This window comes from Dipodomys merriami, unplaced genomic scaffold, assembly GCF_024711535.1.
Source record: "Dipodomys merriami isolate MVZ:Mamm:240054 unplaced genomic scaffold, mDipMer1.0.p SCAF_7, whole genome shotgun sequence".
Lineage (NCBI taxonomy): Eukaryota > Metazoa > Chordata > Mammalia > Rodentia > Heteromyidae > Dipodomys > Dipodomys merriami.
The window spans coordinates 66,308,186-66,322,997 of record NW_027206290.1 but is presented as its reverse complement, the minus strand read 5'-3'; the positions used below and the strand labels follow the sequence as shown (position 1 = coordinate 66,322,997).

Sequence of the window (14,812 nt, the reverse complement as noted above, 5' to 3'; positions counted from 1 at the left end):
ACTTTTTAGGGTCATTCTGGTTCCAAACAACAACAGCCACTGTGAATCTGCTTGGGCTTGTTGGGATGTACTCAAGGATATAACTCTGATGTGCAAAATGGGGGTTGGCTGCTGGCTCTGTTCTTGAAAATTGCCTGTCTAATTAATGGTCTGCCCAATTTAATGGTAGAGTTTGGGGAAGCTAGGTTTTTCTTATAATTGCTGGCTGGGCCATTTGTTGAAGCTATGCCTGCGTGGTACAGGGCAATTAGGCCATCAACACATAAGAAAAGTTGTTGGACATCTCTTAAGAGTTGTTGGACATATTTAATACAGGACAAGAAGGAGTGGATCACTGCTGTTTCATGCTAATTAACTGGAGATTGATGGATTCAAAAGCCATCCTCTCTTCCCATAATTCTAGGGAGTGTTTTTTGCTACTGCTTTGGCAGGATTGTTCAAACTCTGGACCTCCCTTAGGAAATGAAAAGACATTTTATTTTTGTAAACTCAGTAGGTACAATGTTGATCTGTTAGGTTTAATTTTTCCTTTACACTTCACCTATCAACTCGTTAGATCTGCTCCATCCCCTTCCATACATGGGACACATGGTCATCTATTCACCCCAGTGACCCCAGGTTACTTTAAGTCTTATTCTTTGAGAACAACTTAGGGTCCTTCCCAGTTCCACAGGCCAAATGGTCTGTGTTAGACTTCTCTCCTTATCAGTCCTGTTAATAAAATAATATAATAATTATTTCTGGTACAGGGCCTCATGCTCTTGCTGAGCTATATAAATCGAGACTGGCACTCTACCATCTGAGCCATACCTGCCTCCACCTTTTGCTTTTTGGTGGCTATTTGGAGGTAAGAGTCTCATGGATTTGTTTACCTGGGCTGGGTTTGAACCTTGATCCTCAGATCTTAGCTTCCTGAGTAACTAGGATTTCAGGTGTCAGCCACTGGCACCCAGTTCAGTCTTGACTCATTATAATTGGTTCCAGGCCTGGGGCTTAACACATGATCTACAATTTCACTTGCTCTTGTTTTGATACTCTCAACTCTCAACCCTTTTTCTCTTAAAGCAGAATCCCAGTAATGGACCAAGCCACAAGTATGTCTGAGAACCCAACAGATAGTCTGGAGGAAACAACAGAGTTATATCTGCCGGCCAGTGCAGAGCAACATGAAGAAGTGTCATGGGACCTTTGCAAAGCACAACAAACCTCTTCTCAAATGGAATCTACCCTTAGTCCCCCCATTTGAGTAGAGATACTTCTGCTTGCTCTGGGCAAATACCAAGTCATCATCCACTCTACCTATGATTCTCAGAGTCATGCCAGCTCTTACTTCAGAATACTTTGATTCAGATCACCATCAGATCACCTTTCATGTCACCCTTGGTGGTGGCTGCTGGGCCATGTCCCTTCTTTCATACCCGTCCCTTTCATCCTGTTCTCCACATGACAGCCAGCGTAACCAGCAACCCAGTCATGTGGCCTCCCTGTTGTTTTTGTTTTGTTTTGTTTTGTTTTGACAGTCCTGGGCTTGAACTCGGGGCTTGGGCACTATCCCTGAGCCTATCTGTGCTCAGGGCTAGTGCTCTAGCACTTGAGCCACAGCAACACTTGCGGTTTTTTGAATAGTTTATTGGAGATAAGAGTCTCATAGGGACTTTTCTTTGGGGGCTAGCTTTGAACCATGTTCGTTACATCTCAGCCTTCTGAGTAGCTAGGATTACAGGTGTGAACCACTGATGCCCCTCCATGTTTTTTTCCTTCCCTCCCTCCCTCCCTCCCTCCCTCCCTCCCTCCCTCCCTCCCTCCCTCCCTCCCTCCCTCCCTTTTCCTTCTTTATTTCTCTTTCTTTTTTTCTTCTTTCCTGTGTTGGCACTGGGACTTGAACTCAGGACCTTGAGATCTTACTATGCCTCCTTCCCGCCCCCAGGCTAGCTTTGGACTGCGATGCTCTAGGCCCCAGCTTCCTGAGTGGCTAAGATTGCATGTATAAGCCACAGTTGCCTGGTCCCAGTCACATTTCAGTGTGCTCATGTCTTCTTTCCCATCGCTTACTTTCCATTGTTCACAGTAGGATTTTCTACACTTGCTCTTTCTGCATCCTCACTGTCCTCAGGAGGGAAGAAGGAAGAGAGGAAGAAAGACGGAAAAAGCGAGAGGGAGAAGGGAAAAGAAGGGAAAAGGAAGAGGGAGGGGGAGGAGAAGGAGAAGAGAAAGAGGAGAGATTGATTGGCTTTCTTTTTTTTTATTGTGAAAATACTGTACAGAGGGATTATAATTACATGAGCAAGGTAATGAAGGTAATGAGTGCATTTCTTATCAAGTATTGTTGACTCCTTTGTTTCCCCTTCCTATCCCTTCCCATTAGCGCCCCCCCCCCCCCCCCCGCCAAAGTTGTAAAGTTCATTTTTTGACATAACGTCTTGTACATCTCATTGTTGCAATGGATCCATCTGTATCCCTATTTAAACAATTTGTTTTTTCCCTTCCCCTCCACAAATTATACTAACATCAAATACAGTAAAAACAGGGGTTGATTGGCTTTCTTGTCCTGACTCGGGTGGGTGGCCCCATCTTCAGCATGGATGTGGTGGGCCAAACGAGGTCCTCTTCTGCCATCTGCTGGCCATATGTGAACACAGCCCTCGCAGCCCCAGACACATCTGTGTTCCTGATTTCAGCATTTTCAAATGTAAACAAATGGTGACAACCAAACCATATTAGGTCACAGAATCTCCCTTTAATATTGAATAAATGAATAAGATCAGAGGCTAACTTATTCTATAGTATCATTGCTTTTTAATCCCCACATTCTGAAAATTAGCATCAATTAGTTATACAGGGGCTTTCATATTTGACATGTCTGTATATGCATATGCCATACCCTGTTCAAACTCATTCCTTCCATTAGTCCCCTTTATCCCTTACCCCTTGCCAAAGCAATCTCAGCAAGCTTCACTGTTCCATTTTCATACCAGTACATACATAACGTGTTTTGATCACGTTTGCCCTCTTTCACCCTGCCCTTTCCTTCCCTTCCCATCAAGTCTTATTCTTAACAGTAAAAACACGTCTCTTGGTCCCTAACTCAAGGTTCTTTCTTTTTTGTTCATTAAAAGTTTCCTTCTTCATTTCTCATATGTTTAATGATCTCTTTCTTTCTTTCTCCTTCCCCGTCCTTCCTTCCTTCCTTCCTTCCTTCCTTCCTTCCTTCCTTCCTTCCTTCCTTCTTTCTTTTTTATAGTATTGGGGTTTAAACTTAGGGGCAAGCAGCTCTCGGGGCTGAAGGGTTGAGAGGCAAGCAGGGACGGACAGCTGGGCTCGGCTCTGAGTGGAGTCTGGATGGACGAGGACCTGCTGACCATCCTGAAGATCCTCATCATCGGCGAGAGTCGGGTGGGGCAAGTCCAGCCTGTTCCTGAGGTTCACAGACGATACTTTTGATCCAGAACTTGCAGCAACAATAGGCGTTGACTTCAAGGTGAAAACAATTTCAGTGGATGGAAATAAAGCTAAACTTGCAATATGGGATACTGCTGGTCAAGAGAGGTTTAGCACTTTAACTCCCAGATATTATAGAAGTGCACAGGGTGTTATATTAGCTTATGATGTCATAAGAAGAAATACTTTTGTTAAACTGGATAATTGGTTAAATGAATTGGAGACATACTGTACAAGAAATGACATAGTAAACATGCTGGTTGGAAATAAAATTGACAAGGAAAATTGTGAAGTTGATAGAAATGAGGGCCTGAAATGTGCAAGAAAGCATTCCCTGTTATTTATAGAGGCAAGTGCAAAAACCTGTGATGGTGTACAATGTGCGTTTGAGAACTTGTTGAGAAGATCATTCAGACACCTGGACAAGGGCATGAAGCTGTTACACAGGGAAGAGAGTCATGGCAGAGGAGCCTGTGGTGGTTACTGTTCTGTATATAAACTCTGGGAAATTCCATCTCTTGCATATTCGATCAGATAGTGACATCTCTCTGTATATAAACTCACTGCTATTTTAGGGACCTTGCAGTTTGCACATAATTGTTTTGTATCATGGCAGTAAATACTTGCAAGAAATCCCACTCATTGGCTTTCCCAGGTAGAATGTTATGGTACGCATGCACAGTTCACAATCTCTAGGTATTTATGTAACATAAATAGGTGACCTTTAGGAGTACATTGGATTTTATGCTTTACATTTATCATGTAATTTTTAAAACATCTACCTGTTTAGTATACATTTGGTCTCCTTTTTTTTTTTGCTTAAATACTCCTGTCAATTACTGAATTACTTGGTATACAGGTATCATATCTGTCAGATTTCCTTTGAGGAATAACACAGATTTTCTAGAATGTGGGAGATTCTCTTAGTACTAAACAAAATTCTCAGAATGTAGCCCAGGTCGATTCATAATTAAATCTCTATTTGTTCTGATGATGCTTCTAAAATGTACTTACATGTTAAAGAAGTTTGAGATTTTTTAATTTACTTCAATGATTAGTTAAGTTATTTAACTGGAGTTTTAATCCTGTATCATTGGATTCATGATCTTTTCACAGTGTTTTAGCTGCCTGGTATTTGGCAGAATGGCAATAAGGTTTTCCCCATTTTGGTCCCAGAACAGAGCAGAGCAGTGTGCTTCTATAATGCCTTTCGTACTTTCAACTTTGAAAACCAACATCTTTCCTTTTATATGCTGTTAGTGTTCATCCAGGTACCTCAACTTTACCCATGAAATGTCTTTGAATATCTGTATCTTATGACTTCCATAAGTGGCTAGTTGATTCTCAAAAACCTATTTCTGTATTTGAAGGTGAGGAGAAAAAAACATTTGAGAAGGGCATATTGCTTCCAGATTCTGACATGTGTGGGAAAATGCTGTTGCAATGAGAAGGTAGATAAGTTGCTGTAACATGTAACCAGTAGTTTATCAAAACCAACTTGTACAGACTAATACATTTTCCACAGTATTCAGTTTTCTAACCTCTTGCTATTGTAATTCTATTTTATCTTCACTTATCCATTATTTAATTTACTTTGACCTCTGCTATATTAAGCCCCAGATAAGTACTTTGTTTTTTTTTAAGGCTGGTCACTGTAATACCCCTCATTAAGATTCTGATATTAATTTCTTGTCAGTTCTCTATGTACAATTGCAAATGATAAAAGACTTTTGTGAATCTTAAAAAAAACCTTAGGGCTTGAGTCATGTTCCAACCTTAATGATTTCAATGTTTTAATACCATGTTCTAGGTGGTTATGCTTGCTAAATATAGCTATAGCTCTGAGATTCATCCAAGTTCTGTTGTGTAGCAAGCATCTGTTCATTCTCAATGAATTGTAATCCATTGTGTGGTAATGTTATGATTTATGTATTCTCTCTGGTGGTGGACATCGGGTTTGTTTCAGCTCTTCTGCCATTAAAAACTGTGGTGGTGAACATTTTAGTATATGTCTTCTGGCAACATAGAAGTGCATTTCTACACCTAGGACAACTGGTGGACTGCAGAATGTGCATGAGGTTTGCTTTGGAAGTTCAAGGCGTAATGGTTCCAGTCGCCTACATTCCATACTGGTCTGAAGTATAGAGTTTCTTTCTGCTTCTCCTGCAGGGGTTGACACTGGGTCATTATCCATTTTGTTCTCTCTTGGCATGTGACTGACCTGAGAAAACAGAATCTTACCATGGTAGATGGGTGGGAGGGGGGGCCTGCATTTGCATCAAAGGATCCCTGGAGTATGCTTTGGACCACCATGGATATCATTTTATGTCTTTGATAGTTATTATATGACTACAGGTCCCCCACTATCAGATTTTTATAATGCCATAATTCAATTTAAAAAAAAAGCTGTGCCTGTAAGACATGGAGATTAACTTCTGAGCCATCAGAGAGAGATTTGATTAGGGCTTATTGTGCTTTATGTTTCTTTTTTATTGGCATATATTAATTATACAAAATAGGGGTTTTATTGTGACATGTTTATATATGCATATAACACTATAATCATACTCACTCCTCCCACCTTCTTTTCTCTTCCCTCCCTACATTCATTTTCTTCTATAATGAGTTTTCCTCTTTTTTCAGCTCTTGATACAGAAGAACAGCTGGCAAAGAGTGGTAGGACAGTACTCTGAGTGGCCTTGGATGGGCAGTTATCCCCCTCTCTTTCTTGATTGGATCCTCAAAACAAGTGTTGAATGAGCTGGAAATGCGGTGTCCTGAGATCAGGGGATCAAGGTCAGAGTCTGAGCCCTGTTCTCATCCCTTTGGAAAAAACATGTCTGCTCTTCAAGGCAACAAAACAAAACAAAAATGAAAAACAAAAACACAAAACACACCAGATGGGGCTGCTACAGTCTGGGGTCCCTTAGTATGGTACAAGTGGAGTATGCCCATTGATACTATACTTACCCCAACAAGCTTCCCTTAGTCTTGGGGGACCAGCTTTGGGAATCCTAGGCTCCTGTGGACCTTGGTGCCTATTGGTAAGCAATAAACCCACTTCCTGTATCTTGTTGCCTACAAGGCTATGCAGTCTCACTGGTCTCAGCGACCTGGTAAATTACTGCTCAGTAAACCTAAAGTACAATAGATGAATTACTAGGGTGCACCACCAACCAAAGAAATGAAACATTGCCAGCACTAGCCAAATTCAGGAACCACCCTGTCTTAAGTTAACTTTCACCCAACTCAGAGGCTGGGTGATGTCTAAAGTGTAGAGGTTTCTTTGGGTTTATTGTTCCAGAGGTTCCAAAGTTTAAGATCAGATGCCAGTATCTGCTCAGCTTCTGGTATGGACTTTGTGTTTCTTCAAGTCTTGGTGGAAAGCAGGTAGGAAGTGGGTATATGTGAAAGAGGGAAACTATAAGGCCCAGGAAGGGGGATGTGCTTTCTAAAAACTTGCTCTCACCCAGACCCTGGTGGCTCATGCTTATAATCCTAACTACTCAGGAGGCTGAGCTCTGAGAATCTTGGCTCAAGCCAGCCCGGACAGGAAAAAAATCTGTGTTACTTTTATCTTAATTAATCACTAAAAACTGGGAAGTGGAGTTGTGGCTCCAGTGGTAGAGTCCCAGCCTTGAGGGGAAAAGCTAAGGGACAGCCCTAGTACTAGTACCAGCATGTGTGTGTGTACACACACCCACACACCCACACCCACACCCACACCAATACAACAAAACTAAGCAAGCAAACAAAAACAACAACCTGCTCTTATGAGAGCCAGATTCCCACAAGACAGGTATTGAGCCATTCAGAAGGGCATGCCCTCAATCCTGAACACCTAGGCCCCACCCACCCCCAAACACTTTTACATTGAAGAATTAAGGTTCAAACACAAACTTTTGGGGAACATTCAAACCAAAGCACTTCCCAAATACAAATTCCTGCCTCTTCCCCAAAGGACTTGGCTTCGTAGACTATTGTTTTTGATTTGCTTGCTGGTTTGGAACTTTCCATAATTAGAACCATAGAGAATGTATTCTTCTGAGCTTGGCCTCTTTGATGAAGCACGAGATTTTTATCCACATGTGTGGTTGGAGTTCATACATTTTTATGCATTTTTTTTCTTACACCATCTTTTCTTTTTCTTTAGCCTTGCTCAAACCCCGGGCTTTGCTCACACCAGGCAAGCATATCACCAGTCCTACCTAATTTATTTTTGCTGGATATTTGGACTGCTTCTCATTTGTAGCCATGTTAAAAGCGTGCTCATCCCATGATGCACATGTGGCACTGGCACGTGGAATGGAACGGATGGCTCATAAAGTCACTTTGATTTGTGGTGGGAGGGTGGACCAGGTTTCCCAAATGGTTCACCAACCCATAAACTCTTCAGCAAGATGGGGAAATGCCGGTCTTTCCTAACCTTTCTTATAACATACTTGTTTGGTTTGGTTTTACTCTCTGGGCTGGCTATTGTAAACTGTAAAATTAGGGCTGGCTTGTTTTGAGGCAGTAATAGCTGACAGATACACATTACTTTGGGGGAGTCATCAAGTTCAAGAGGGATATTTGGGAACAAGTGTGGCTCAATCCCAGCAAAGGGATCTGGGAGGAATGGATCAAAGGATTGGGGCCCTAGAAAGTATATGTCATAGACAAAGAAATGTAGAGGACATTCTTTAGATTCTTTTCTACTAGGCTCAGGAGTGACCTTGTCCTCTTACTGACCAATTCTTGGCTAATGAAGAAGAACTTCATTCTAAAAATTCAGAGCTGCTGGTCACTCTGCCATTAGATGAAAAACCTGCAAAACTATAGTGTCATACTCCAATCTTCCTTTTGGACTGCAGACTCAAACCTGGACAGTCCAGTGGTCATGAAGTCTTAGCTGGATATTAGGAGTTCCTAAAAGGGAATCAGGAGGGTAGGGGATCATGACTTAGTCCTCAGCCACTCAACAGTTTGTGTGCAGTGAGGTAGTGGCTGGAGGTTTGATGATTGGCAGACTCCTGGAAGTAAGGAAGGGAGCAGGTGTGTGAGCAGTGGAGAGACTTCAAGTTTTTTCCTTGTTTATCCTGGGCCATTGGTGTCTTTGAAATAAAGGGTAAACTCTGTAAAGGGCTCCTGAATCTTTTCATCCAGTTTCCTTGGCTTTGAAGTCTTCACTGTGTGCAAATATTTTTCAGTTTTGAAATGTTATCCTCTTTATTAGTATTTTAAGGCTTTTTTTTGGGGGGGGGTCAGTCCTGGGCCTTGAACTAAGCGCCTGAGCCCTGTCCCTGAACTTTTGTGCTAAAGGCTAGCATTCTACCGTTTGAGCCACAGCTCTACTGCATGCCTTTTTTTTCTTTGTTTGTTTGTGGTTAATTGGATTGGCTTCGAACTGTGCTTCTCAGATCTCAGCTTCCTAATTAGCTAGAATTACAGGCATGAGCTACTGGTACCTGGCTGAGAAGGGTCTTTTAAAGAGCTCTTAAGTTGGAAATGTCTGTCTTTGGTTTAAAAAAAATCACCCCTGAGTTGTGAAAGGTTCCTACTAAGGCAGGCAATTCTAAATGGCAGTTTGGGAAGGGTAGGCTGAGCATGGGCATGGCATATAACATGCTAGCTTCATCTATGGCACATAGCATGCTAGCTTCATCTATGGAACCATTCCAGAATTCACCTGCTCTCATCACCTTACCTCCCTCACTCTGGCAAAGCTACTGTCATCTCTTGGCTGAGAGGTTGCTGTTGCCACAGTAACTGTCTTCCTTGCTGATCTTTGAACATGCCAGGTACCCTCCTGAGTTAACCTGCTGTTCCCTCTGCCTGGAATGAATGCTTCTCCCTAGGGACTTTCATGGCTCACTTCTTCAGTCTCTCCAGGCATCTTCTCTCATATTGCCATTGCATTATAACTTCTTGGGAGCACAAGAGAGAAACGTGCCATCTTCCCACCTCCTGGCCTGCTGTAAATTGTATTTTTTTTTCTTTTTTTTTTTCTTTTTGCTTATGCGGTGCTGAGTAATTGAACCCAGGGCCTCATGCATGCAAGGCAAGCACTCTACCACTGTGCCACCTTCCCAGCCCCTGTAAATTGTATTTTTGTCTCATGAAGGCAGGGATTTTTTTTTTCTCAAGTGTACTGATGAATCCCTGTCTATGATAGGTGCTTTGTAGCGTTATTGAATGGGTGCCTTGCTCTTTGATCTTTCTTGGCCTTCATTGTCAGCGGGAGGGTACTGGCTAACGAGTTTCAGAAAGCACCTGTGTCCCACCTGTGCATTTACGGGTCATAGTTGAGGCTAGAAGGACACCAAGTACTTAATCTGTATCAGGCCCAGGCATTTAATGCATGCTTGTCCACTAGGTTGACCACAATGTTCCAGAAGGTGGGGTTAGAGACAAGCAAAGTGAACATAAAGGCATAGAGTGAGATAAAAAGGGCAGAAATGACTCATGAGCCAATTAGACTGGAGGAGAGAAAGGGATGTATCATAGAAACCGAGGGGGTGGGACTGGGTCCAGGGTTCTGTCCATGCATCTGAACTAAGTGGCTTTTTTTTTCTTTCTATTTTTTTTTGTACTTGTCGTGGGGCTTGAACTCCAGGCTTGAGTGTTGTCCTTGCTCTTCTATTTGCTCAAGGCTAGTGCTTGACCACTTGAGCCACAGCTCCACTTCCAGACTTTTTGGTACTTAATTGGAGATAAGAGTCTCACCAATTTTCCTGCCCAGGCTGCTTCTAACCACAATCCTCAGATATCAGTCTCCTGAATAGCTAGGATTACAGGTTTCCTGTCAAATTTGTTTACTGCCATGAGGACATTAAAAATTAATTTACAATTAAAAATAGCCTATTGGCTGGCTGGGTGCTGGTGGCTCACACCTGTATGTAATCCTGAGTACACAAGAGGCTGAGAGCTGATGATTGTGTTTCAAAGTCAGCCTGGGCAGGAAAGTCCATGAGACTCCTATTTCCAATTAACAACAACAACAAAAAAAAGCCAGAAGTGGAGCTGTAGCTCCACTTTTGAGCATAATAAGAGCAAATTTGAGCATAATTTTGAGCAAAATAAGAGCTCAAGGACAGTACCCCGGCCCCAACTTCAAGCCCCAGCACTGGCATAAAATAAAAATGTAAATGAGTGTGTTGGCCTTGGGCTTAACCAACTGCAGTTCTAAGTGAGTTAGACAGTTTTGTATCAGCTTATATGAGATTAGTCTATAGACCCACTTTCTATAGTTGTGATACTGGGGACTTGCTCTTGCATATAGCCAGCCAGATATTTCCTGGTGTTCTCCTTCTCTTTCAAAATCCAACACATTTGGTCAATCTGGTAAGATCTCCTTGAGCCAGAGGACTTTCAGAATAACCTCTTTGTGCCAAGGCCTGGTGAGAGGTGACACTCTTAGGTTATGCTGTTTGGAGATGAAACAACTGGGTACAGGTTTGAAATGCACTAATGGCATACTGATGGTTGCCTCCCTTAAATCTAGTCTCTGAGACTTCTTGATGCTAGAATTTTGACTTATGATTCAGGAAAGCAATATGTTAACAAGAGGCAACTGATGATGTTTGTACTAAAACCAAGGCTGACAGACTTTTCATGTAAAGGGAAGAAATAGCAAAATTTAGGCTTTGCGGGCCAAGAGGCAAATTTGAAGTTTACTATGTAGTAATTTTCACATAATATTTCCATGTCCCATGTCAGGGAATACTGTCCTTTTGAGTTTTATTCGGTTATTACCATTTGTGGGCTATATCAAATCAGGTGGTGGGCCTAATTTGAACCGTAGGAATTTTAGACCCTTGCTCTAAACCAATCACACCTGCTTTCCCAGTCTCTGGTGTAGAGTGGTCATGTGATCCAGTTCTGGCCAATAGGACCCTGAGTGCAAGTGTTCAGATGGAGGACCGGTTCTAGGATCTTTGTCAACTGAGTGACAAGGGGCTGTTGCCACAGTGCAGACCATTCTCCTTTCTTAGTCTTGAAAAACAGCATGGAATAGGGAGCCACTGATCTTGCTGCAAAAATGATAAAAGCCCACAGAGCAAAAATCATGAAGCAGATAGAGCCTGGCAATTCCAGCAATCCATTTACCTTGTAATTGGTTAGGTGAAAAAACTAACAGCTTGGGGTCCCTAGCTTGATTAGAGTCCTTTTGCTAGTTGTATGGGAGATCCATTTGTATTGGAGATGTCAATCACCTGTTCTGCCCTGCCCCTTCTCTAAGAGATATGCTCTTCAGCACTCTGGTGGCCCAGAAAAGTTATTTTCTAACACATCATCATCCCATTCCCCTTTACTGGTTTTTGCTGATAAATCGGATCCCAAATTAGTTAATTCATAGGATGCTTTCTGTGGCTTGGCTCAAATGAGGAGTGGGACCAGTCTGATTCCCTCACTCAGAAAAAGGAACTGAGATTCATTCTCTGGTTTCTGGTAAGGTAGAAATAAGTGAACACAACATAGCTGACTCAATTGTTACAGTTGAGATACTTGCAATTGTTTCTGGTGCAGCCTTATCTCTGGCTCCTGGTTCTGGGAAATCAGTCTTTCGAGGGCCCCATATCCTGGATTTTTTTTTTTCTAGATTGTAAAGGCATCTTGCAGTTTCCCCTTAGTATCTCCCAAGCATGGAGCAATTTTAGAATGACAATTGAGGTCAACGTTCTCTTTGTTTCCCTGTTCCCCACAAAAGGGGATGGAGGAAGGGAAGACTTAAGCAGAGCACCATCAAACCCTCTTCCCAAGGTAACCCCCACCCCACCCCCACCCCCACATGGCACCTACGTCCTGCTGGCTCCCCAGGGATTTGTTCCAGGCAGAAAGGCTGAGAGACTGGTTTAGCCTTTACAAGCATCTGGTTTTGTTGTGTTTCCCTAAAGCCACAAGAAGCAAGGAAAAAAAAAAAGGAAATTCTTTCCAAGTGGATGGTGACCATGTATTCCCTAGGGGTATAACAGGATGAGAATAGGATCGGGTCAGGAAGGCTCCAAAGAGTCAGAGCTCTGACAGAGGGGAGGGCGATAGAAGTCCTAAACCTTTCCCCAGGATCTTTCAGCACCGGGAATGGAATGGTGGCTGCTGGTGGAGGTGAGGGGCTGGTAGGGAGAGTGTAGCTCCACTTGGACTGGAGGACACCAACGCTGGGGTCCCCAAAGAAGTGCAGGATGCATATGGGACACACGACATCCACATTGTGGACATGTCCAGTGCCCTCTAGCAAGGATGGCTGGAGGCAAGCAGCTAGGAAAGCTGCAAGGTGCTCAGGGCTTCTATCAGAGCAGAGAGTCTTGTGAAGGAAGTTTGGGGAGGATAAGACTCTGGAAGTTGGGAAATGGAGAGGGCAGGGCCGGCTCTGGGGCTTGTATTTGGTGTGTCTGAGGTCACATGAGTTAGAGACAGACACTTGAGAATCATTTATAGATAAGTGGTCATTGAGATGATGTGGAGTGGATTAGATTATATGGAGAGTTGAGAAGAGGAGGCATAAAGCCCTGGGGAACACTGAAAGATAGGGAGGGGAGTTTTAGAATGGGGGAAGGGAGGAGGAGAGAGGAGAGAGTTTCGAAGAGGAGAAGAGACCCTGAAGTGTGGCTCAGAGGCAGAAAAGGAACAGCTCAGAAAGCAGGAGTATGTGCCCAGACTGGACAGCAGCAGAGACACAGGGAGGAACCCAGGGAAATAAGGGTCCCTGGCGACTTGCAAAGGCAATCCTGGGTGGGAAGCGTGTGGGAAACAAGGCAAGGTGGGTGGAGAGAGGGGGGGAGGGAAGGTGGGAGGGGCGGGCTGAGGGCCTGCAGTGGGAAGCAGGAATGAGGCTTTCTAAGGATAGGGAGGAGAATTTGAACAACTGCCAGGGTCCTTGGAAGCTTGTTCTGTCACAGCTCACAAGACCATTCCTTCCCCTCACAGATGCTTTCAGACCTCCTCCATCTCTTGAAGATCATGTAAGGGAATTCCTGCTCCCCAAACATCATAGCCCCAGTTGTTTTTTTAGAGGCACTCTGAAGACACTATGATCAGAATTGTGGATGGGGCTGAGGACCCAGGAAATGGCACAGCGAATTTGCCTCTTCCAAGGGTTCCCCAAATTCACTTACTTTCCTCTGGAAATGCTGTTGCTGTTCCCTGCAATCATCCTTATCACTGTACGACCCCTGTCACAGCCCAAGAGCAAGGTTAGCCGCTGTGCTTTATTAGGAGAACAGAGTCTCTTGGTCCCCCTGCTATAGCACGGTTTCTCGGGGGGGGGGCTCTGTAACCCCCACATCTCCTGTAGGCTCAATGTTTGGTCTGAGGAGGCAGCTGTGTGTTGTCAGTCTGTGCCCCAGAGATAGGACTGTGGCTTGAACCTGCAGTGTTTCACTGATGATCAATATGAATGCCTGGTGCAAAGCTGTCAGCACTTCCTGCTTCCACTTCTACTGGGCACTGCGGACCCCCAAGTCTTCCTGATGAAGACCCCCCCCCCATCTTTCTCTTGTTCTCACAGTGAACTTTGGACTCAAATACTCTGGCATGGGAAAGCCAACATTCACCACAGAGACCTTCAAACCCAAGCCTGCTGTTGAAATAGATCTGACTTACCTCTGTCTAGGAGGCCAATGTTCAATGATTTGATAGATCCTTTCTACCCCTGTGAGAAGACAGTATGCCCCACCCCCAGCCTTAGTGTGGCAAATAGGTGTAAACTGGGGCCCTTTTTGGAGTATGCAGCATTCCTAGCACTTTCTATAAACTGTTTTTTTTTGCCTGTAGGGTTGGGGAACACTATAAAAAATTCCTTTTATAGAGTCACCTTCCATACCCTGCTATTGCTACCTTGTTTGTGTGTATGTGTGTGTGTGTGTCTGTGGCGGGGGGGGGGGGGGTAATTAGGACTTGAACTAGGTCTAGAATTCTTGCTTAGATTTTATGCTTAAGGCTGGCATGCTAGCACTGAAGCTACAGCTCCATTTCTAGATTTTTGCTGGTTAACTGGAGAGAAGAGTACCATGGACTTTCCTGTCTGGGCTGACTTAGAACATTGATCCTTACATCTCAGCCTCCTGACTAGCTAGGATTACAAGCATGAGCCACCTGCACCCAGTTTAGCTGCCTTTTAAAACCTTGTAATTGTGACTTTTCAGTTTACCTCCCTGGTACTGGGGGAAAGCATTTGCCTTATAATATTGGTTCATGCTGCCCCCAGCAACTGGCTCTTCCAGTTTCAGAATACACCAGATATCTCAGAGTGTTTTTCTAGGAGCTTTTTGTCCAAGGACCTGCTGATCATAGTCATCCCTCCCATGGTGGCTGGACAGGTGTGGTTGGTATTAATCTAGCTGAAGACTAAACTGCCTACAACCCATGGAAACAGGAGCTTTTACTCGAAGCTAGC

General features: G+C 43.6%; 1 pseudogene; it reads left to right on the top strand.

Annotated features, from left to right (window-relative positions):
- The first annotated feature begins 2,973 nt into the window (after positions 1–2,973).
- On the top strand, positions 2,974–4,234 carry LOC138817275 (ras-related protein Rab-18 pseudogene; annotated as a pseudogene).
- The last annotated feature ends 10,578 nt before the right edge of the window (positions 4,235–14,812 follow it).